The 26,232-nt window shown below is 44.2% G+C and overlaps 1 protein-coding gene and 1 long non-coding RNA gene across 2 annotated transcripts in view; both read right to left on the reverse strand.

The window, feature by feature from the left end:
* LOC139050889 (piggyBac transposable element-derived protein 3-like) overlaps positions 1-17,434 on the reverse strand; it is an 80,308-nt gene extending 62,874 nt beyond the window's left edge. The window contains exon 1 of the mRNA XM_070527702.1: positions 17,159-17,434. The gene's annotated coding sequence lies outside the window, so the exon portion shown is untranslated. The remainder of the gene's footprint in view (positions 1-17,158) is intronic.
* A 4,955-nt stretch (positions 17,435-22,389) lies between these two features.
* Positions 22,390-23,851, reverse strand: LOC139050678 (uncharacterized). Its single transcript, XR_011509009.1, has 2 exons — positions 23,751-23,851; positions 22,390-23,686 (listed from the first exon to the last, which is right to left on the reverse strand). It is a non-coding gene; the product is annotated as an uncharacterized lncRNA (long non-coding RNA).
* Positions 23,852-26,232: the final 2,381 nt, after the last annotated feature.

Raw genomic sequence — 26,232 nt, forward strand, 5'->3', positions numbered from 1 at the left:
CACAGTGGACGACTGAATGAGCTAGAGCGAGTGTCATAACATCGTAATGTCCTGCTCCCACATGACCATATACTGTGTCGTGACATCAGGGCATAGTATCCTCCTGGAAAACAAAAGTGGCTGTAAAGAGGCTACTATATTAAATTATTTACGGTGTTTTGAGGCTTCACCCCTCAAACGCTGTCTGTCGTCTTCTCTCCGCCCATCTTCAGCACTGATAAATTCAATTATAAACGTGCACTAATCAGCTCAGTTAAGCACACTCGTGCAGTATGTACTACCAAGCACTTTTTTATCCCCTTCCATGTCGCACTGTTACGCCGATGGAGGCGAAATGAAAAGGCACCCATGTATTGTGCATTTGGCGCATATTAAGGAAACCCAGATGGTCAGAATTAATGCAGAATCCCCCACTACAGTGTGCCTCGTAATCATATCATGGTTTTGGCATGTAAAACCCCATAATTCATTTCATTCTGACGAGAAGTGGCTAATGTATTTTTAGAACCTCAGTTGGCAACGTGTTTTACCTGCTCAGAAAGAATAAATTTGCTTCTTCTTGTGCTGTCCCATGGATTATGCATTGCTTTCGATCAAAAGCCTGACTAAGCATTGAGACACATTTTGGTTTGTCCATGGCAATGCTAGAGAATGCTAAATAATGTTTATGAGCCGAGCTTGTTTTTGGCCGTTTTTAGCAAAAAGCCATGGACGAACCTAGCTCGTCGAAGGCACGGAAAATGTTAAACATACCACTATGTGTACAAGTATTTCATTTCAGAATCAAGTAGGGGAACACAAGCTGCACACCTGGCAAGTATTGCTTGTACAATTGACGGAAAGCTAAGTCTACCAATCTTGCTAGAAAGCACGCCTGAAATAATGCACGTCAGCAATTCCAAAACTAGACAGCAAGGACAAAAGTCTAAGAATGCAAGGCATGCGGTGAAAAATGTTGGGTAGCTTTTGCAAAGAAACTGCGGGTAAATTATTAAGCTACTATGAAAATGCCTTTGGCAGACCAGTTCTTTTTAATAAGCTTGATGACACAAATTTGCATTGCTTAGACAAAGGAATACTGTTAAGAGCTTGGGGTCATATGGCTTTCAGTGAAAGGCAATAATGAAGAACAAGTCTTAGCACAGCCACCTACATGCTCTTTTTGTTTGGACAATGATTTAAAGCAAGGGGGGTGGGGGGCTCAGAAGCAGATTAAGAATGATGTATGTAGGACATGCCCACACATCATTAACAATGGCAGACGACATCGGTGATATCTCTGGCTCCTGTTCCAAACATTAAAATATGAACCACATTCTCTCTACAATGACTGCTTTATCATCAGGTTTATAATATTACCCTTTATTATACACCTAAACTTATAAAAAGGAGCTGCAGACAGGCTTCACACAAGTCAGGTAGCAATGTCTTTTGACAAATTAGCTTAATAACATCAGCATTAGACATATACTTCCACAATCCTGTTCATTAAGTACTACTTGGAACATATGCAGAGGAAAGGTCACTTATATTGATATTAATTAGAGCTGCATGAATCTCGGAACTTTCAAGCAACCAGAGGGGCTCCATGCTGTAACGTCTTCCTAGTTGTATTAGTATGTATGGAACACAGGTTTAGTCAGATAAGTACACTAAAGGCAAAACATTTTTATTAGTGACCATGGTTCTTTCTTTTGTGTTTCTTTTTCAACTTGGAAGGAGAGAAATGAGTGCAAGATGATGGTTGTCGGTACATTTAGATTGCCACAACAGAGTGATTAATAAAAATGGAGTTGCTATGAACCCGTTAAACGCATATCCAATATATAAAGAAGGGAACCTTAGCAAAGCTGCACAACCATAAGTCAAGTCAGTTCAAGTGCATATACTAGTTAAAGAAACAAGCTCAAAATATAATGTACCAAATATTAATTTAGCCGTCATATATACCACTTATAGGTGCTAGCGTGGCTGAGTTAGTGATCAGAAATGATCCTACAAAAAAACCATTGTTGTAGAAAAAACAAAATCCGTGTTCCTGCTAGGGTTTGAGTTCATGACTTAATTTATAAGCCAGGTGTTCCATACATGACATGGCAGTAGTTTCATTCTTTTCTTTCTAATGTAGACACAATCCAATAATTGTAACCCAGTGTATTTGACCACATTTGAATGTTTCAACAATTCAAATGCTGAACTCTTAAGAGTACTAAAAGTGAAATATTTTTATGTGGGTAGTTCCATCAGTCAATACAGTCATCCTTAGTCCACTATAACTGCTGTTGTCTTAAATATTAAATGATGTGCAATATTGGGAGATGTTGAACAAGTAAGCACCATCGGAAGATAAATAATTTTTGTACACCACAGGTCTTAGAACAGTTACCCATTGACAAAAAGCTAATAAAATTGACATTGTGCTTAAGAAGCCCGAGTATGTTAAAGTGAGCAAAGGCTTTGCAAGTTTAAAAGCTGTCCATCAAGAAAGATGTGTTTTCAGGTAACACTATATCATAGTAAATACAAAGGGCAAGTGGAACAGTAGGAGCTCCAGATTATATTTGGTCATGGCCAGGACATTACGTGAAATGATTATGAGACTTTCAGCTGTCCACAGAGTTGACAGTGCAAGCCTTACCTTAATTAGGTTTCCCTAAAAGGCTGCCACAGTAGGTTGACGCCTACTTGTATGTAATGGTTCATTTGAAGTTTTTAGGGTTGTTTTCGTCACCCCACTTGGAAGAACCCTTAGCACACCCCTTTTACTATCGCAAACTAATCCTTGCCTTCAAAGCTTTCCACTTCCCCTTTCCATAGCCTTCATTTTACTCTTACGCACCTGATATCCTCCTCGACCCTTGCGAGCGATGAGCTATGTGGAAATCAGTTTTTAATAAGGCAAGTCCCTTTGTCCAAACATTGACTCCAGGCAGAAGATTCTCTTGTTCAGTGACTGTCAGTCATTTAACTTATTGTGTGGTGATCTACTTTCTCTACACAAAACCTTGCACAATAAGGTGTAATTTAAAACCACCATTAATTTCTGGCAAAGTGGTACCTTAGTTGGCCAGGCCATTGCCTGACCAAGTGTGCTGACCAACTAGCTATCTCTAGTTAAGTACAAGGGCATCTCAGTCATTCAAGTGAGTATGGGAAAGAACATTTCAACAATAACTTTGGTTTATTCTCACATAAGAATAAGTTATTCTGACAGGGCTGCCTTTGTGGAATCGCTGGATCAAAAAAGCACACATGCATGAATCACGTGCATGCATACTTTCATATGAAAAGCTGACATTTCTATTGCGTCATTCTTTCACGCTACAAGTAAATGATATATTTCATTAATGTGGAAAGCTGGGCTAGTTGGTGATTAATCATCATACCTTGCAGCTAGTGTCATAAATTCTTAGGTGTCTTCCCCTTGTCCTTGTCAGTGCACTGCTTCACCACCAAGATATGATAATCTATTTCATGTTTCGCAAAGGCTAACTATGAAGCTTTCGATGACAGTAGACACAGAACTATCAACTGACAACTCTGACTACCTAAAAGATCAGAACACCAACATGATTGGGTAAAAATGAAGCAGAGCAGTTCCTGACTGCCACCTTTGTTTCCTATACCAGCGAACGTGCCACAAATGTCGGACACGTAAATTGGGCAGCCACAACACAACGGCTCCTGAATTTCACAGGTGCAAACACCTCGTCAAAAATTCTAATGTGTAGTGCGGAAAGACATTTTTATAGTGTATTCTGTATGTATTGGTAGTGCGCTATCAAAGAACTGCGGCACAGAAAAATCGTGAAGCTATTACGAAATCAGCTATATTTATACATCCTTCACTGCAACCAAGAACGTTATTCCAGAAAGAAGTTCCTGCCGTTTACACATATAACCGAAGACAGATTCAAAACCATGCATGTTTAGAGTGTTCAAAAAACAGAGCTATCTTAATAAATTTACAAGTACCGCATCGTTAGCCTGCACAACGCCTTGTATAGCATTGGAAATAAGAAAGGAAAAAATAAAAGAAATGTAAATATAAAACATAAAAATGAGTAAATCATTGCACATTGTCCAAGTTTCTAAGTACTAACACATACAGCTTTAATGGACGACTGCAAACAGCAGACAGAATGAATCACTGATTGGTAGTGCACACCAAGAGACACGTAGTATGAGCTGAATGAGTACTGATTTGCAGGGACTATGAGATCACTGTGACCATTGTGAATATGGACAGAAGTTCATGGCGAGAACCACTAATTTGTTAGTCACTGTGCAACGAGTAAAGAATATGTACTTCTGACATGCAGCTTCTTTGCAGTACAACGTAATAATGAACCTCACTGACAAAAAAAGATGGAACCATCTCACTCGCACGAAGACACTAAAACTACGAAACTCAAGCTAAACAGCTATTGGCTTAATTTTGTGGATGGTTTATTGTACCAGTGCAGTCGGAGTGTATAGTACACGTCGAATACATTTTCACTGCAGCACAAATTTTATGCGATGAAGCCGATAGATTTTGGTGTAAAAGCTAATTCATCGCAGCCACTGCAACTGCTGAGAACATATCGTAAAAACTTGATTTGCACACACACGCATATATATATATATATATATATATATATATATCCGTGTGTGTGCAAATCAAGTTTTTACGATATGTTCTCAGCAGTTGCAGTGGCTGCGATGAACTGGCTTTTACACCAAAATATATATATATATATATATATATATATATATATATATATATATATATATAATTCAATGAGAAGTTCTGTAGGTCCGGTGCATAGGTAGATTTAGAAACGAAGGTGCACACTTACGAAAATTGCATCTTTAATGTTTGTAACGTTTCGGCCGTGGCACGGCCTTCGTCAGAATATATATATATATATATATATATATATATATATATATACTGGCTACCTGCGAGACACTGAACATTGCGAAAACATGATGAAGCGCAATGTGTTTACCGGAGTTTAAAATTTTTACGATAGCGCTTCGCTGCATAATACTTAATGCTGCTGCAAAGCCCATTTGCAGACAACAATTATGCATTGCAGCGAATAGCTGGGTTTATTAGTTGGTTTTATTGTTGTTCGCGAGCGGTTGTGTAAAGAGGGCGCAAACAGAGAGGAATCCTGAGGGCAAAAAAACGGCTTAAAACACCACACCAGAAACAGCTCTGAATGCATGTCGGTACACATATTAGAGGGTTCAGTGCTCATACTGTGACCGGAGACGACGTGTACGCCCGTGTGTAATTAGGGACTCTTATTATAGTCCCCGTGACAGTTGAACTGATCCCTCTTTCAATCTCAGTATGCTTCAGCAATGCAGTTTGTATAACTCACCACATAACTTGTCTGTATTGTGGTGAAGATAAAGCAAATCTGTCAACAACCATTAAGAAACACATACAAGACCTTTGCCCACGTGCGTGCGTGCGCGCGTGTGTGTGTGTGTGCGCGCGCGCGCGTGTGTGTGTGTGTGTGTGTGTGTATGTGTGTGTGTGTGTGTGTGTGTGTGTGTGTGTGTGTGTGTGTGTGTGTGTGTGTGTGTGTGTGTGTGTGTGTGTGTGTGTGTGTGTGTGTGTGTGTGTGTGTGTGTGTGTGTGTGTGTGTGTGTGTGTGTGTGTGTGTGTTAGCACATATGCTCCTCTGAACTGCACTTTGTACAATTTAGTCCACAAGATGTCTATGTTGCGGTCAAGTTTGCCCCCTTTGTGTTGTATTTTGTCCCCAAACAATAATCGTCATTTATCTTGCCCACATTTCCTTTCTTTAATGCTGCGAGGCCAGTACTTCCTAGTCACGAACGGCTTGTGCATAATCAGCTTGACACAGCAGTCTCGACAGTAAAGTATCGAGCACCGAGTTTTCAAGAAAGGAAATATGCAAGTAAGGCAGATATGACGATTATCGTTGTAGGACAAGACAAGCCCGAAAGGGTGTAAACTTTTTTTAGAGTGTACTGTGGACTGTCAGTGGCTGTGAAATCTTCAACGTCTAGCTCTTCTCTCTCTTTCGAGATAAAATTTAATTGCATCTACAGAAGCCCCAGCCCCAGGCTTGGAAAACTATTCTCCATGTTAGACGGCAAGGGACTAAAGAAAGGAAGTGAGAAAAAAAAAAAAAAGCACACTGACTTACACTTACATCCGTGCGAAATGCACTATCACAAAATTGATTTTCTCATTGCCTTTGTGGAGCACAGCTCACATATATTTTTGGTTGCATCACAAATCGTGTATTGTGTGGCTACTGAATTGCTAAAGACAGCCCTCACTGTTACAAAGCCTCTGCAAATATAAATCAATGGTCCCTGTCCTAGTTAACACAACAGGCAGGTACATGTATGGCATGCTAGACAAATAATTCTAAATAAATCCCTCTTGAGCTCATGGCCGTTAACGAGACCTTTAGCATTTTGAAATGTAAGTTTAGCTCTGAAGTGGTTAAATTGGTGACACAGCCATGGTCTCGAGGTAGCATTTTCTTGAATCTACTGTGTGCAAAACACAGTCACGATTGTTGACAGTTGCATTGTTACAATTGCAATCAGCAGAGAGACCTAATCTCGGCCTACATAGCTATACATACTAAAGGGCTCAGAGCACATATTCAACATTCCACCATCTTGCTTGAGTACCATCTCGTCTGCTTGAAAGTGGTGAGCTCTCAGGCTACATTTTCAAGAACCATTGTTACTCGCTAGCCTCCACTTTCGAAGATGTTTGCATGTGCTGCAACATCACCATTTCCCCTTCGGGGTGAGAGAAAGCTTTATTAGAACTGTTTATGACACCTGGGCCTTCTTTGTAACCCCTGGTATTTAGAGGCATACTTGAGCAAGTGCCTTTACAAATTCACTGTCCTTCGTTATTAAATGTGACCACTGTAACTGCAAAAAGACCATTGAACACCTCCCCTGTCAGTCTTTGATGTCCAATGTCAGCCCTTTTAGAGTGTACCCACACAATTGGATAGTCGACCTTTCACAGAGGCTAGGATCCTGGGTGCTTGGCCATATTAATGAAGAAAGCTATGCATACATGCTCTTATGACTTTCTAAAATAAACGAATCTGAAAAGATACTTATAGACACCATCTGTCTTTTGTGCAAGTGAACTGTCTCGACTTGCCTCCTTTTTTTCTTTTAAACCCTCATACCCTCACCCCCATTCAGGGTACCCAAGTGGATGTACGTCTGGTTAACTTACCCGGCCTTCCTTGTTCCTTTTTTTCTCTCTCAGATGTAAACCCCATGCAGGAAAACTAAAAACCACACAATATCTAGTCAGCCATACCTGTTGAAACTAAGATGCGACATGCTTAAACAATTTCAGACGTGTAAATGCACCTAAAATACAAGTACAAAAGAAAGGACAACACACATGTAGCACATGCACTACTGATTCTTGCGCTTTCTTTTAATTGTCCTTGTATCTTATATACTTTACAAGCCTGCAATGCTGAACCAACTCGCCCAACTACCTACATTGCTTAAACCAATTCAATTAATATTTTGGTTAATGTATACCCAAGAATTCGTGCAATGACTGGCAGATTCTTCTCTTGCAGAACTTCATCCGACCAAACACCAGAGAAAAGAGTGATGCTGATTCAGACACAAAAGTTTTTTGGCAGTGGAATATGTTAACTGGACAAACTGCTGCAAGCGTTGCATAGCAACATGCATTGAAGCTGGTGAGCAAGTTGAAGTGCATGATCTGCAAATTTTCTGCCAATAATTTGCATTGTCAGACATCTGTGACGAAGGTGCAGGAAGGATTGCTGGCATCTGGACCAGGTTCTTGCTAAGTTCGTAGCAACTGCTATTACACTGGAGGACAAAATAAAGCAACCACTGTGCCACATGAAGCAGTATTCTCGCTTGTTGCTTAATCAAGCAAGGACAGAAAAAGAGTGGGGAATGCTGCCTTCCAAGCTTAATTACAAGCAATGCAAAATCAACCTTGGAAATCGAATCAACTGCATCATTCTGGGCAGAAATGGGAGAAGTAAAGAATAGGATGACATGCAAGAGTACAGAAATATTTGTACATTGGCCCAGCACATATTAATTTTATATTATTGCTGCAACTGAAGGAAGCTATGCTAAAAAAAAAGAGCAGCAGCTGGGCTTGGAGTTGAAAAACTGCATGCCATAATCACAATAATATCAGCTTTTGCCATGACTGGCAGGAGTTATGTCAACATGTACAAGCATCAATGACCAGCAAATTAAAGTCCACCAAACAGGAAGTGGACTAAACGAGACATTTGCTTGAGCTTTGGCAAAGTGTTATCACCTGGCATTTCTACTTTCATGGCCTCATCAATAAAATAATGTCGCATAAGTAATACAATATTGCTTTTGCTGTAATGGACTTTTTATTGTGTATTTGCTTATGTTAGTATACAATTTTTTTATGTAGTTTTATAGGTGCAACAAAGCACAAAATTTTTTGTTATAGTTCGTATTGAAAGATTTCAATAATGGGGTTGTTACTCTTACATGTTTTTATGCCAACCCAGTAGACCACGTTGTATATTAGCTTGTGCCACTAGATGTGTGGATGTGTTATGTTTCTGATGCCATCGTGTTCGCTGCGTTGTCGTCATTCCAGCTTTGTCATGCGACTCTCACGCTACCTGCGTTGGAACCAGATCTGGCTCACATGAAAAGATTCAGGTGTCTCAGCAGCAGCACACCCACTCGTTGTTGGTCACCTCCGTTTGAGATTCAAAAGGAAGTTTCACATGAGTGTTCATTTCGAATCACCGATAGCAATACCTCACCTTGGCATAGCCAACTACCTGTAAAATACTTCACATAACATCAATTTTCACATTGCATGGGATTTATGATTTACGCAAGTTTATCTCATAATTTTCATGTAGAGCCTTTTGGACCTTTATGTGGGGGATAATAAAATGGCTTTTCAAGTCTAGCTCCTCTGAAATATATATAATTCGACACCTTGCATGCTAAGCTGCAGCTTAAGTCCCAAACTGGCATCAAGAAAGCCAGGACTGCAAAATGATACTGGGCTGGACAAATCAGTTTCCAAAGATTTATGTTGCGTTCTTGACCTCCTTTCCAGAGTTCCTGTGATAAGTTTGTGTGAAATGACATTCTCAAAGCTAACATATGTAGAGACCAGGCTGACAAGCTTTATGTCAAGAATGGCTTAGCTGGCTGATGGTGCCTTTGGTGGAGCAATGAATTGCAATTTTTTTTTATTATGTTATGAAGATAACACCATAGCATGCAGACTTATGCTGCAGAAAGAAAGCAAGAAGCGAATGAGTAATTGTAAAGTGATCTGCATATTGTATCCCAGCTGTATTGTGCATGCCACATTACCAGAGAATCCTGCTGACCTTTAATTAACCTTTCCAGCGCAACATGTCTTTATCAAGCCATACCTTTACATTGGGTTGATATATGCAAGGATGCCCTTTCACCTTCATGTAAGCTTAGCTCTGTCAACAGCAGATGCACTAAAGTTGAACACTCTTGCTACCTACTTCACATATTGCAACTGAAATGAAGGAAACACAAGTCTTAACAGTAAACTTCTAAACAGTGCATTTAAATACTTGTGCAACCTTCTTTTTGGAAAGACCATGTGGTGCCTAGAGATGTAGCTTGACAAGTAAGAAACTGATGTGCTTTTATCTAAAAATAGAACTGATTGATGTTTTGTGGGACAAGGTGCTTGGTGTCTTAATGAGCACACTTTATGGCTGAGAATATTTTTGCCATTGTGTCAGCTTTGAAAACTTGTCAGAATCTTTAATCTTGGTGCATTAGAAAACACCTTGACACAAAATGAATGTAACCCTTGATGTCATTGATAGAACAGTGCTGAAAACAATTCGATGAATACAGCAGTATGAAATGCAGAGAACTTAGGTGGGACATAGGTAAGCAATTTACCAACCACATTATGAATGCAAGCAGCTGACACTTAATAGAATAAGAAAGCCCTAGAGCAAGTCTCTGGCTTGCAGTGCAAGACCTGTGCACACTTATGATGATATTGCAGTATTCGTGGCAGGGACGGGACCATTCAACCTTACGCACTGTAACACTCTGTATATCTCTTTCAAATCTTCTTGTACCAACATGTACAAACTGCATTTTGCAAACAGTAAAATCATTGCTATTGTCCTACAGACAGTTTTCATGTTTATTGGATTCTCATTTTAACAGCTGACTTTAAGCTTCCATACTGAGAGCTGGACGAGTTAGTGCGTTTTTGAAAGAGTAGAAACAGTGCACAAAGTATGAAGGACAGTGAAAACGCAACAGGAGCACTGACTTGCAACTGAATTTTTTATTCAGGTATACATACAAGAATAATATGCACACACCATGCAATGTGAAAAAAAAGCAAGCAAATCAAGTGCAAACTATTAATCATGATTGACATTGCTAGAAAACACGAGCATGAGTGACGTCGTGAGTTAACTGCGACATCATACTAAATCCAAGCAAAAAACCATGTTAGAACTTACATGGGCATTATGTGATTCAATGAATTCAACAGTATGCTTATAAACTACGTATTCTAACATTTTGCTTGAATAAGGTGAAGATCAATCTATATAGCTACAAATGCCTTAGTCACCAGATTTGAAAAGCGGGAGGACTTTCGTTTGTTTCAGAGATTAAAGAATACCTGTTGTGGGAGAATGCTGAGAAATAACAGCGATACTGAGGAGTCCATTGGGAATAATATAATGTACCAACATGCATTAGGAATTACGTCAGGATCTCCAAATTTATTAAATTTGCAGACATACTTCTATATTTTAACAATATTATTAAGGCATACAAATTTAAAAAAGAAATGCCACTACGTTAGTGTTTGCCATAGCAAATGATTTCCTAGGGGTGCATGTACAATGGTCCCCAATTGAATATTGTACAACTAAAGCTCTACCACATGTGTTTGACCCCTGTTGATTGCAAGTCGCACAAGCCTGCTCCCTTAGTGAGTGAAACTCAGTGAAAGAAACTTGGCCTTCTTTGAAAATGAAACACACAAAGGTAGAGAGGTTTTGGTATCGCCTGTACAGTGAAAGATCCACTCAAGATCCAGGTGCTGTACCGTATCTTCAGAAGATAAAGCATTTATCTAAACACGAGCACAGGGTGTAAATGATCGCACTCCGATGCATGTGATACATAATGACAATCACCACGAAAGCCTATCGCATTACTATTACTTCCACAGGTAATTTTCATGGCTGCTATGGAATGGCTGTCTCACTGCACCACAATCTATAGCAACTAATACACTGGGCATTTCAAATGGTTCATGAAAGCGGGTTGGGCCCTGGCCAGACAGAAGCAGCGGCACTCGAGAGACACTTTTCAACGCCCAGCCTCGTGTGAGTCACTTGACACTCGTTACAGACACTTGCTGACATTGCCTTCAGGCGGGAACAGGCCTTTCTGTTAGATTCACGTTTCACGTCCAGGCAATGGTCCAGGCTTTCGTTACTAGGCTTCTGCGTGCTTAAGGCGACGCGAAATGTTTGAATGCACTTTGCTCATCGACAAAAGGCGCCCTTACTTTGCACAGCGATTTGGAAATGTGTATGCACCCTACATCGACGTCAATGCCGACGCGCACCACTTCTGCGTTTTCGAGCTCGAGAGCAGTGTGTCGACGTGGTGTCCAAGGCCAAACAGACATCCGACTTTGCCAGAAGGCGTACACACAACTTAAAGAATCGCTACATACGACACACCCTGCAATATGCATGATCCGTGTCGGCACCATATGCAGTCGGCGCTGTGCTACCACGACTCTTCGAAACCGACAGTCCAAATGAGGCGACATGTCGTGCTGTTTCGTGGATGCAGCACAGTGCGTTCGAAGCTTCCGTAGCTTCGTAACGGCAACGTTATTCGTACTCGCCGATATTACACAGTGACCCAATATGCAGTCGGCGCTGTGCTACCACGACTCTTCGAAACCGACAGTCCAAATGATGCGACATGTCGTGCTGTTTTGTGGATGCAGCACAGTTCGTTCGAAGCTTCTGTAGCTTCGTAACGGCAACGTTATTCGTACTCGCCGATATTACACAGTGATTCAATACTACAGTACACACCACACAGCCACAAGGAATCGCAACGGTCCTCCCATTGCGTGCACGCGTGTGTAGGCGCCGACAGTCATTTTCGATTTTAAAACGCAGCACAAAATAAATGCTTTGTTTATTTAGGCGTAGTGTATTTAACAACAAAACGATAACGTTAGCATTTCATGTATTTTTGACTAAGTTTTCTTTTTGTGACGTCATCATGCGTGGCAGCAGCGGACTCCACTTGGGGTCGTCTGCTGCCACGTGCGTGCACCCAGCGCCGCCCTACCGCGAAAAGGTAACGAGCGCCGCTTGTGGCGGACGTCTGCGTCACGTGCTGCGGCCTCGGAGATTACCATGGCGTCTGTTGCCATCTCGGAGGTCCGCATCCGCCGGAAGTTGAAAGGCGTAAACTGGTGACACGCGCGTGGTAGAAGCGAAATGCCATACTAAAACGCTGCTGCCACGCACGGAAGTGACGTCACAGTTATGATGACGTTGTTTAAACAAGTATGGCGTGTTCCGGTTTATAGTTTTGCGCGCGCTGCTGGAGCTGCTTCAGCTTAGCCAAAACATAATATTACGGTTTCTTACTGTATTGTTTGATAGAATGTTGTTCCAGTTAGTTGCGCTGGAAGAACTGGATGGTGTTCGAGCTTGCGATCTCGAGCCACACTTGGGCGTAACGCTGGAGCAGCTCGTTTCTTTATGCCTTGGAGCGCGTTTATGGTTGGTAGTGTGGTCTTGTGCAGCTCCTGTTACGTTTTTCAGTGCTGTTGCTCTTGTTTGTTGAATTTACTGATGTGAATGGAGCATATGCGGGCTCTCAGTTTGGCAGAACTCTGCCACATGTGTTTGACCCCTGTTGATTGCAAGTCGCACAAGCCTGTTCCCTTAGTGAGTGAAACTAAGTGAAAGAAACTTGGCCTTCTTTGTAAAGCAAAGACAGTTGGCAAAAATGAAGCACACAAAGGTAGAGAGGTTTTGGTATAGCCTGTACAGTGAAAGATCCACTCAAGATCCAGGTGCTGTACCGTATCTTCAGAAGATAAAGCATTTATCTAAACACGAGCACAGGGTGTAAATGATCGCACTCCGATGCATGTGATACATAATGACAATCACCACGAAAGCCCATCGCATTACTATTACTTCCACAGGTAATTTCCATGGCTGCTATGGAATGGCTGTCTCACTGCACCACAATCTATAGCAACTAGTACACTGGGCATTTCAAATGGTTCATGATAGCGGGTTGGGCCCTGGCCAGACTGAAGCAGCGGCACTCGAGAGACACTTTTCAACGCCCAGCCTCGTGTGAGTCACTTGACACTCGTCACGGACACTTGCTGACATTGCCTTCAGGCGGGAACAGGCCTTTCTGTTAGATTCACGTTTCACGTCCAGGCTTTCGTTACTAGGCTTCTGCGTGCGTAAGGCGACGCGAAATGTCTGAATGCACTTTGCTCATCGACAAAAGGCGCCCTTACTTTGCACAGCGATTTGGAAATGTGTATGCACCCTACATCGGCGTCAATGCCGACGCGCACCACTTCTGCGTTTTCGAGCTCGACAGCAGTGTGTTGACGTGGTGTCCAAAACCAAACAGGCATCCGACTTTGCCAGAAGGCGTACACACAACTTAAAGAATCGCTACATACGACACACCCTGCAATATGCATGATCCGTGTCGGCACCATATGCAGTCGGCGCTGTGCTACCACGACTCTTCGAAACCGACAGTCCAAATAAGGTGACATGTCGTGCTGTTTCGTGGATGCAGCACAGTCCGTTCGAAGCTTCTGTAGCTTCGTAACGGCAACGTTATTCCTACTCGCCGATATTACACAGTGACCCAATATGCAGTCGGCGCTGTGCTACCACGACTATTCGAAACCGACAGTCCAAATTATGCGACATGTCGTGCTGTTTCGTGGATGCAGCACAGTTCGTTCGAAGCTTCTGTAGCTTCGTAACGGCAACGTTATTCGTACTCGCCGATATTACACAGTGATTCAATACTACAGTACACACCACACAGCCACAAGGAATCGCAACGGTCCTCCCACTGCGTGCACGCGTGTGTAGGCGCCGACAGTCATTTTCGATTTTAAAACGCAGCACAAAATAAATGCTTTATCTATTTAGGCGTAGTGTATTTAATAACAAAACGATAACGTTAGCATTTCATGTATTTTTTACTAAGTTTTCTTTTTGTGACGTCATCATGCGTGGCAGCAGCGGACTCCACTTGGGGTCGTCTGCTGCCACGCGCGTGCACCCAGCGCCGGCCTTCGCGGTAAAGCCCCTTGATAATTTGAAAGTAGCGCCATTCTGTGAACTTTGCCGCCGCGCCGCCAACCCTCGCACATCCTCCTCGCCCGCCTCTCCACTCGGCGCTTTTCTGACCGATGATTGGCCGCTGCGGCCGGCCCCAGCCGTCGCCTTGGAAACGCGCGCGAAAGCGTCGCTTTGCTTGTGTTGTTGTTTTTCTTCAGCGCCATGGGCAGGCCGTGTTCCTCTGTCGCGGGTCGAGCTTTATTCATCTAATTCGAACTCTGCATTTCGCACCGCGTTATGCCGGGTTGCTGCGCATTTCAGTGCACAAGCCAGCGTGAAAATGGCTTCATGCTTTTCACGATTCCTCGAGGGAAGAACGACATCAGTAGCAGAAAAAATTGGATTCACAACATCGGACGTAAGGAGTTCACTCCGACGAATCACACCGTCCTCTGCGAGGTGCTGTGCATTGATTGGTACATAAACTAGTCTGTATACTTGAAACTTCTTGCGAGCTCGTCAAGAGGCCGACAATCTTGCTTAATTCTTGCTGTACATGAGTGTTATCGCGCGGCTTTTTGTTGTACCACCTGCCCAAAACTTTGTGAGCATACAAACCAGCTGCTTCGTTTCCTTCAGTTATGTTATGTTGTAAAATTTTAGTTGCATCTGGTGCGCTACTCTGAATAATATTTGTTCCTTTTTCATGCATATCGTCTGGAGGCTAACACCATGCAATGTTTCATGTTACCGGGTTCGAGCTTATGCTACTTGTAACCGGCGGTTTATATGAATATTTATATTTTCCGAAGTGTGTGCTATCCTGGATGTTTTGTGCGTTTTCCGTGTAACGTTTCAAGAGTCACCTGCAATAAAAATTGCATCTGGCCAGATATGTGCTGGTGTGTCACAGGGGCGCTGTGTATTCTATGCTCCAGACCTGTACTCTGCGTCTGAAATTTGTGTTGGGGTGGCGCGATGTTTTCAGTAAGTAGCTGAAAAAACTGGCGAAACCCTGCCCCCCTCTCAGATCTGTGGTAATGGCTGCGGCTGGCAGCTTTTCCAGCTCTTACGAAACAGCTTTATTGGCAAATTGCAAAAGGAATGACATCTGGGAGAGTCATTAATGCCACAGATTGGAAGAATGATGTGCAAATGAGGACCAAAACTTCGCGCAAATAAGCTTTGAGCATCTTCTTGCCTGCTATGGATCTTTAGAGCGTTGAAGGCCTTGGTGTGACCGCCGCGACTGTGAAAGTCTACCGCGATACCGAGGTCTAGCGGCACGTGAGGAGCGAGTCAGCAGATATGCCTTTTAAGGCTGACTTTCATTCGCCATAGGTGCAATCTTTACAATTTATATTTAGTTATGCTATCAAAATAACGTCAGATTCTTAAGCTCTGTGTTTCTAAAATAGTACGAATTGTTTCCTTGAAACCGACCCAGCCACAGAATGGCTAAATCCTTTCTTATCGTCCTTTACAGCGCTGAATATTGCATCACCACGGGCGTCTGAAGCACTAATTGAATGCATTCGATGGGCTACACTGAATAAGTCACAAAGACAGCATCACCTTCCCATCTCTTAATCTAGTCGTCCGTTGCCGTCAGCAATCATTCATAAATTTCAAGCCAACCCTTGGCTACGCTCACTTCTACAGTAGTCAATAAAAATATATCTCTCTTGAGAGCACGAAAAACTAGAAAATAAATTGTTCTCTTTCAAGCAGGAATGAAATTTCTATAGCCCAGGTATTAAATGCGCGGCATATGCATTACACCGAGGCCCCAAGCCTTTTAGGACTGAACCCCTCCCCCCATGCCCCCCCCCCTAAAAAAATCCATAATCACGTTAAAGCAAATTTCGCATCATTTTTGCGGCCACTGCCCTGCTTCTGAAGCTTCACGCACGCAATGACGTCCAACTAAATTACCGCAATCTCTGCCTGGCTCGACTGCAAAAAGATAGTGTCATAAAAAGTACTTCCGCGAAAATGCAGCGCTAGTTAAAATTGGATTTAACGGAGCGCAACTGCGTCGAAAAATATTAAAGAATGTACAAATTTAAATTAAATACTGTGCTAATTAAAGCTCTGCCCTGTTGAAGTGACCAGTATAAAGATATCAAAGCCAATGTGGGCTGTATACAGTACGCTGCGATTGTTAATTCATGCCGCAAACGCGCACGTTTAGCGCTCTCATTGTTCAAACGAGAAGGTGATAAATGTGGGTCATGGTAGAGTCAAGCACACTGCATCCCTTTCTAGTGCTTTCGTTTAATAATAGAGCGAGAAAAAAATCCCGAAGTTAGGTGCGATCACGGGTGCCAGCTAATGCATCGGGCCGGCGAGCGCGCGATGGCCTGCGAAGCGTGCCGTGCGCAGCGCGCACAGCCGGCGGGCGAGGAGAATCGAGGAGGAAAGCGCGGGAGTGGAGGAGAGTGTCGCTACTTTCAAATTATCAAGGGGTTTTATTTCGCGGAGGAGAGTAAAGGGAGAGGGCCAGGAACCGAGTTTACGGACAACGCGGCTATCCCGGGCATATAACGGGTAGTGCTTTTACTTATTTCCTTCGACGTGCTGTTGCTTCGATCGTACATCTTACATCTGCTGCAGCCTGTGCTCTCGCGACGGGCGGCATAGCGACGCCGTGAAGCGGCAGCATGACGGCATCTTCGTTCTTCTAGCACTTCTGCCGTAGCGACTCGGATCTTTCACTACAAAACACTAAATGCGCTCAAACTTACTGCTGCAGGTGCGATGTGATGTCATCAACTTGAAGGAACTACCTTGCTATCTATGTTGCTGGCACGGTTGTGGCAGTTACGGCACGGAAAAGGCCCAAATCGCGGCAGCAAGCGGTTCCGTCCACGGTGCCGAAAGGTGGCTCGGCATGGCTCGGCGCAGATCACAACCGCAGAACATAGCCTCCGAAATCGTACGCACAATCTCGGAGGTCATAGCATATACTTTGAGTTTCTGCTGCTTTGCGCGAGATGGCAGCACAGCGGCCCGCGCCAATAGCAGATAGCCAGGAAGATTTGCAAACTCTGGTTAATTACTGTGGGGACGAAGGAGACAGTTTAGGTTTCAGTTTTAGTGCAGCTAAGTCCGGTGGGATGTTTTTTAACGATACAACTGATCAGGAGCTTACAATACAAGGCCACGAAATACCCCGAGTGGCTGAATACAAGTATCTCGGGGTATGGATAAACAAAGGGCAGATGTACAGGGTCGTTCAAAATATGTACGAACGCGGCGAAGCGTGGCCGCGCTCCGCGGAGCGTCAGCGCATCCGGCGCGGTCGCGCATCGAAACAATGGGCTTCTTCGATTTTCCACTTCTGGCTACCCGCGGGCTGCCAGAGCCAGCCAGAGCGTCTTCGTTTTTCTCAGGTTGCTCCGCCCACCGTGCTACGCACTTCCGCCGTGCGTTCGTTTTGCTCGCGCTGGACGGTTCTGGCTACCCGCGGGCTGCCAGAACCTGCCAGGACGATTTTGGTCTGGCTGCTCTCTGGAAGTTCTCTGGCTAGCAGACGACTAAAAGAGGCGATGGGCGCTCGCCGCCATCTTTACGGGGACTTCACGGATTTCAACGCGGGCGCTTGAGGACTTAAATTTATCTCGCTCAGCCAACTGTATACGGTCATCTCCGGATTTTCTTACTTCTAGCGTTATCTTTTTAGGTGCTAACGCTCCGTTCCGCATCGCGAAGCGGTGTGATACGAGCCGTGGTGAACCGTTTGAAGCTTTTGTGTGTGTGTGTGTCCCCTGATTGCTTCTTCGCGGTGGTAAACAGCGCGCCGCGCTCTCATGCGTGCATGTTATCTGCATCGTGTTCCACGCAAGGTGTAGACGCTGATTCACACATTGCGGTACATCTTGGTTTCGTCTTTCTCTGGTGGCGTTCCTTTTCACATATTTCGCGTATGTATACCTCTCCTTTCTCTGCAGTTAGCGAAGGCTTTGCAGTTAGCCCGTGTTCGCTCCGTCTCTCCGTCGTATGCTTAGGTGGCAGCTCGAAACCGATATGTGTTCGAACTGCAGGCCGTTGATCTAAGAATACACTGACTGCACTCGGTACATTTTGACACACGTACATTGGCTTATTGCTCTCATGATTGCGACCAATGTTGTTTTTCGTGTGAAACGTTTCGCTGGTCACAGGCGACGTGCATTTTCACGCGCCAGCCGCGTCCAGCTCCTTAAATGAGAAGCACCATCAGCGACAACAAACTTTCTGAAATCGAAGCTCAAGCAGGTCGGCGCGAAATTTTATGCGTATGAGACGTACCCGATAACCTGCTTTCTCATGTCTTGTGATGATACAGCGCCAACTCATCAATGTCGCCGGTGGGCGACGTGATCGCTGCGAACAGGGATCTTCCAGCTATCGCTTTCGAGTATACAATCACAATTTCGCGTCTTGTCATCTGCCGCGTCGGAGGTCATCTGTTGCGCTGCGCAAGGCGAGGTTGGCCCAGTACGCGTCCTGCGACGAGTCGCGCGAAATCGCGTGAAAGCGATCGTATTCCTGAATGCAACTATACATTTTCAAGGCGGCAACGCATAAATGGGCCGACTACGCCGAGCGCGCGTCGGCCTCGACGGGCGCTGCCATGCTGGTAGCATGTTTACATTTGGCCAGCTGTACCGGCGTTCGATTTTGCAAACTTTGGGCAGGTTCGGGTTGTCTTGGGATCCCAGCCCACGTGACTTCCTGTCAGAACCGGAACTAGCTGGCTGCCGTCTGGCTACCAGCGGGCTGCCAGAACTGCGAAAATCGAAGAGGCCCAATGTGGCGCAGGGGCACATCAGTCGTGGGAGGCGGTGCTTCGTGTCGTCTGCTACAGTGCTGAAGCGCACCGTGCTTGCTTTGCTGGGAAGCGCGCCTAGCGTCCAGACGTGGTGCCGAGATGGCACTGTCGCATTTTACTGATTGCAGCGCGTTGTTCAGATCTGTGGAAGGGTATCAACTGGCAGAGGGAGCTAGCTTGGGCATGGCAATCTCTTATCCGCTGGCGCGGCTGATAAGCTGCTGCAAATAAGTGCCAAGCTAAGCGACTGCTCTGTACTAGTGAATGATTCTCGGATGATTCTCGGATCTACACTAGAGCTGAGAAATTTGAAACAACGCCTGCATTTAACCGAGAACGCTGCATTGCAAACACACGCTGCTGAGTTGCCGTATGTGGAACCAACAACAACGCGCTGCAGTCAGTAAAATGCGACAATGCCATCTCGGCACCTCAGGGCGCTGCCAGCACACAGGTGCGCTTCCCAGCAAAGCAAGCATGGTGCGCTTCCGCGCTGTAGCAGACGACACGAAGCACCGCCTGCAGACTCCTGTGCGCCTGCGCCACATTTGCGCGACCGCTCCGGATGCGCTGACGCTCCGCGGAGCGTGGCCACGCTTCGCCGTGTTTGCACATATTTTGAACGACCCTGTACACGGAAAAGCACGAACAGTCTCTAATAGCAAAAGGGCGAAGAGATGCCGGGATAATGAAACATAAGGCATTGTGGGGTTACAACAGGTATGAGGTACTGAGAGGCATTTGGAAGGGAGTAATGGTGCCGGGGCTTACTTTCGGGAATGCGGTCCTGTGTTTAAGGGCAGAGGTTCAGTCGAGACTAGAAGTAAATCAGAGAGCTGTGGGAAGGTTAGCACTAGGTGCCCACGGGAAAACCACAAATGAAGCAGTACAGGGAGATATGGGCTGGGCATCATTCGAAGCAAGGGAAGCTCAGAGTAAAATCCTATACGAAAAATGTCTGAGGAAATTGGGTGATAACAGGTGGGCAGCTAAGGTTTTTAAATACCTATACAGAAAGAGCGTTGACTCACAATGGCGGAAAAGAACTAGGAAGCTAACCAGTAAGTATGCCAGACACGAGGACGAAAAAGGACAGCATTAAACGACAGGTTAAAAATGCGGAAGGTAAAAATTGGATAAATTCAATGGAAAAGAAGCATAGTGTAGAACTATATCGATACTGGAAACAGCAGATCAGGAAGGAAGCGTTTTATGATAACTCAAAAGGCAGTGCCCTACTCTTTGAAGCTAGATCAGGATGTCTTAGAACACGGAGCTATAAAAAGAAATTTAACGAAGAAGAAGACACATGTACTGTGTGTGGTAAATATGTAGAAACAATGGAACACCTCATAATAAAATGTGATTGTATCAATCCCGATGTCGATGCGGCCACAGTCACCCTTCCTGAGGCCCTAGGGTTCAGAGATAATGATAGTCATGTAAATAAATGTGCGGTGGAAATTAGCAAAAGGCGATTGGAGGATTGGTGGCTCAAAAGCAGAGAGGTGACATAAGGTTAAAAGGGTAGGAAGACGTATTTAAAGAAAATTGAGAAATTCAATAACACACAACACAGATAAAAATAAAAGGCAAAATAAAAATCTGAGCATGGTGCCATCGCCCTGTTTCAAAGGGGACGCTCCTACCTTCCATCCATCCATCCAATAGGGATCCCACTCACCGAGCTTGTACCCTCTCTCTCTGTCTTCATGACCTGCTCTTTCCCCCCCGCTCGCATTCGGCAACGGTTGGGTCAGACTCTTTATTATAAGTCAGACTTTCCAAGGACCTTCTTCGCTGGCTACGTTTACGTGAACTCGCGTATAGACAAATGATGGCAGAGTTGCGCACGCCGAGCCGAGACAGCGCTCAAGTCGTCAACACGATCGAACTGGGCTCCCGCAGCCGTCTACGACAGCTCTATGTCATGAGTCTTTATTAAGACAAAGTTGCACTGTACAGTGCTTGTCTTCGCCTTCCGTCCACAAACATCGTGATACAAGTTCCGCCGGGCTCTTTCTTTTTTTTTTTTTGTATTCTTAGAGGAGAACATGTATGTCATAGTTCATTGTGCTTGAGGTTCACCATTACATCTGCAGTGGCTCCAGCCAGGTGATCAATTATCACCTTGCTCAAGTGCACCAAACGTCTCGCGCTGTGGCTCCTAACGCTGCTCTGCCCTCAGCTGATAACATTGCCTCATAGCCACCGCTGCTGCCTTTTGCGATGTACCACGCTTGTTGAGCTACAATTGCCTCCATTTATTCTCGCATATCAGCAGTCATGGTGAAGACAACAAAGAATCTGAGTTAAGTGAGCTGATCCTGGCTAACCTGTACTTATCTGCAAGGCTCGAAAATGCAGGAAATGTTGCCCTCAAGCTCCAGATTTTTGTTAGGAGCTTAATCACATGCAGTTAGGCCTCAGCAATACTTGTGCTTCTAGTGGGATTGTTTCTGCTATCAGAGGCATCCCATGTTGATTATATTCATACATTGTGTGCGACTTATTTCGATAAAAATTCCTGTAAGACTTGGCACCTACGAAATTTCTGAAATTTCTGCATCTACACGCGTTTTGTTGATAAAAAATTTTAACGTGCTCTAAATTCGAAATGCCGTGACAGAGCATACCTCTCTAATGTTCTCTCTCATGCTTGCAAGCACTCTGGTTACTGCCTTACTGCCTCATGAATTGAAAGACAACTGCTGAACACTTTCAACGTTTTTATAGTGTAAGTATATGCTGACATGTATATTTCTAACTTGATTTGGGCCCAAGTAACCACGGATATCCGGGCGACGTCCGACGGACGTCCTTTCTGGATATTCGGGATGTCCGTGGGATATCCATGAATGTCCGACGTACGTCCGAGGGACGTCCCTGGGAAATCCAAAGGTAATCGCTTTGGCATCCGTAGTACGTCCGACGCGGACATCCAGCATGGACATTCAGGGGACGTTCAGGATATATATATATACACACACACACATACATGTGTGTGTGTGTCTTCCCGGGGATATTCCAGATATACACATACCTTGAAGCGACAATAGTGGCCGGGCCACATTCAAGCACCCGACCATTATATATATTGCACTGGTCTAATGCTTGAATGCATTCTTGTTTTAAATAAACGAGAAATGAACTTACACCAACTTTCAAATACAATTAAACCTTTATTGTCACCTTATACATATACATAAAAAGACCAATAAGCAGATATATGCATACTGTTCAAAGAACAAATAAATACACGGATAAAGAAGAAAACTTGCAATTTCAATAGCACAACACAAGGTAGAGAACAGCAGAACAAAAATTCTTATTGCCCACCCTGCTTTGACATTTGAGTTTGCAGCATGGAATCAAAACAGCAAAAAGAATTAGCATTATTAAGCAGCGAAAGCAACAGAAATGACATGAAGGAATTAATCTTGACTGCATCACTTCACTAGCACTGTGCCACACGGGCAGAAAAAATGACATTAACTGGCTAATGCCTTAAACTTTAATGTCATTCGCGGGGTGCCACACGGTCATGCTTAATGGTATTGCAGCTTAAATGTTATTCGCGACGTAGTGCGTTCTCGTAAGTCAACTTGCCGTCAAATGCGTACTCTCGTTCCCAATGTCTCGACATTCTGACGTGGCTAAACGAACTATTAGTGAAGAACAATTAATATATTCTTCACCTTCATTAAACAATAGCTCTTTCTCGTGGCGTAGTGCGTTCTTACAATTATTAAAAATCACTTGGCCATCGAATGCGTACTCTCGTTTACAATGTTCCCGCCGTGGCCGTAGTGACCATATTCTCACGATATTAAACAAACTTGTAGATAAAAACAACTAATATATTCACTTTTTTAAAAGGAGCTTTTTATTTTCGTAGAGATCAGCAGGCGATCTTGCCGCTACTCACGGCTACAGCTCTAATCATGAGCGCATTAGCCAGGAGAAGCTGTCTGCCAAGAGAATCAAAGGGCGCCGATGAAGAGTCCGCGGTAGCTAAAGCAAATGTAGACTCCGGGGTCCTGCTTACCAGAGAACCCGCATTGACTTGTGCGTAGACCTCTCCTAAGGGATCCTGTTCTGTTCTCACAGCGAAGTGAACCATCCGAAGCGTCACGTAGAGTCTATATCCATCAGGGAAGCAAGGCACATTGTCCTTAGTGCGCGTAGTGTCACAACCACCGTCCTGAACTTCCGATGTCGCCTCGGTGCAGCGACCAGCATCACAAGGCGTACAAATGTTTGCAGGGACAGCCCGACCGCACATGTTAATGCATGCGTGCGGGGTATACGCGCCACTGCAGTTCTAGACTTGCGAATTCTCGAGCTGTTGACTGCTGGCTGCCGGTGCGAGATCCGAAGTCCTCGAATATCGTCTTTGTTTCCAGCGACGCTCTTTTTCGCGCGTGCGGCTTCTTCCGCAGTCTAGGCATCCTGACACCTGTGAAATAAACACATTTCAATACCCAAACGAATTAAAACAGAAATCGATGTAGCTGTCATACCTTGGTAGCTGAGTAGGAGACTTCGGTAGGCACGGTAGTTGACAAACGCTGCTCCGCTGCCCTTAAAACGATCGCAGAATGAAAAATGGCGTGGCGACGATGGCTAGAGCTTGGATTGGATTGGATGACTGCAGCGTTCTGCTTTGCCAAGGTTCTAACACTTCCACGTGCATCTACGCAAACATAAATAGGTTTTTAAGATATTGTATTATTACACAGTGAAATATTTACTTATTCTGGGAATATTCGGTGTCTGATTTTCGAGTTTTTAGTTTTTGCTAACGCTGTCGGCGCCAGAAAAACATAGCCTTTGAGACTACTGTCAATGCATGGCGGCTCTGACGCATTATAGCTTTCGCAATCGCTTTCAACCACGGAGGAAGGAAACTAAGGAGAGGCCCTGACGTCATTCTTTGTGAAGCAAAAGTGAAGCCGGAAGTTGGCGTTGCTCATGGCGATGCTCCGCCTTTTGTGCCACCCTCCTTTCTTGTTTACATCTTTCGCGAAACCACGCCGCGCTGCGCGTGGTTTCGCGCGCGGAGCGCTCGCGCTCGCGCAACATCCGGCAGAGCATGGTGCAGGTAACACAGCGCCACAAGACACGGTGACTAACGCAAACCCGCCCAACACAGCGCCTTTACCACGGCACGAAACCTTCCAGAGCAACACGTGTGAGCGCTCAAAATCAGAACAACGCCGCCATTGTGGCCCAAAAGGCGTGGCCATACAGCAAAATAAATAAAACAGCAGCAGAAAAATGAGAACCTACTACGTCATTTCCGCCACACTTTTTTCCTAGCGCGCGGAGGGGGTAGGGCCTCTCCTTAGTTTCCTTCCTCCGTGCTTTCAACGCACGCAGCCACCAAAAGCGTAGCCTTTGAGATTTGTTTTTGTTACCTATAATGATATTATTGTATGCACAATTGAACACTGTAGACTACTTCCTATTTTAAGAAACCAGCCAAAAACAGGCACACACAGGAAACATACGAGAAGACAGGAAAGAGGCTGGAAGAGGCCTGTCTTGTGCATGTTTCCTGTGTCCGTCTTTTTTTTTTTGCTGGTTTTTTCTTAATACAATGCACCAACTAGCCCAACAACGTGTTTTACTTCCTGTTTCAATGATAAACCTGAACCTACATAGCTTAAGTCTCAGTTACATGTTCGGAGGTCAGGACCAAAACTCTATGATCAGTAACTTTTCATAATGAGGGGTAACTTGAGTGCTTGGCTCTAGGTCGAATAAGTGGCTTCAAATGGGCGCTTATATATTCTGCTAGTCATCCACAAGCATTTATTTAAAGCAAACTACAAATTGTTTGTATGACCCACCGATAGAAAAAAAAATCGTATTTTAATACTACGATGTTAAAGTGGGCAGAACTTATATCAAGTTAGAAATATATTTATTTTGCTTTGAAAAAAGAATGAACTGTGTCCGATAGAGAACAAAAATAAACAAATATAATACGAACAGACTAAAATTTCCGGCAATATATTTATGCTAGTTTATATATAATTCACTAGTGTAAATCCTGGGCATGCCTATTTATGGACAGCCAACGGACGTTCAAACTGGGATGTCCCATGGTCATCCCGGTGGGATGTCCTTCGGACATCCAAACAGGATATGGACTTCTCCTGTACGTCCCACGGACGTCCGTGTTGGATATCCGGATGGGTGGACGTTGGGACTTATGGTGGACGTCCCACGGATATCCGTAGTTACTTGGGGGTGTTCCTAAAAAAGCCTATTTATGTGGCATTATCGATGTTGGGAAATGAAGTAAACAGTAAATTAATTGTGCAGAAACTGTCGAAAGTGATTGTCTGTGCAAGCCAATTTCCAAACTCTTCTAAAAAGCTATTCCCTTTGTACCTTCAAGTGCACCATTCCTTTAATGATGTATTTGATGCAGTGAGGACGTTCAGGTAGATTTCATAGTATAATTTGGTTTCGTGGCATAACCAGTTACAAAAATTTCTCTTCAGTGCCAATGCCCAATGAATTAAGGTACAAGAAGGGGAAAAGTAAACAAAAAAATTAAAGTGGCAGGAGCCAAATATGTGCAGCAGCACTTTATGTCCAGCAACCTGGAGAAACGTACAGCACATCATTCTATTCCTTGTCATCTGCTGTTGACGACCAGCTGACGCTGGTGATATTGCGAACAGGATGTCAGTCAAGCTGTAGATGGAGTAGGGAAACAAAATAGGATTGGAATAGACTATCACAGCCCTGGATTCAAAAACAGCTGGCTGTACTAAGCGCATGGTATGTGTGTTTGCAAGCACGTACGCATACCAGCTGTCCCCGACAATGTACTGCACACTTGGCGATATATGCACATGCATATTATTCACTAGTTTTACCACTATGAATACTTACGTGCAGGCACTACCTGCACGAGAAGCCAACTATTGGCCTCGTATAGTTTATATCATTCTCTATGGGCCTGATGAAGTGACATGTTCTGATGGC

The sequence above is a fragment of the Dermacentor albipictus genome, chromosome 10 (genome assembly GCF_038994185.2).
Source record: "Dermacentor albipictus isolate Rhodes 1998 colony chromosome 10, USDA_Dalb.pri_finalv2, whole genome shotgun sequence".
Taxonomy (NCBI): Eukaryota; Metazoa; Arthropoda; class Arachnida; order Ixodida; family Ixodidae; genus Dermacentor; species Dermacentor albipictus.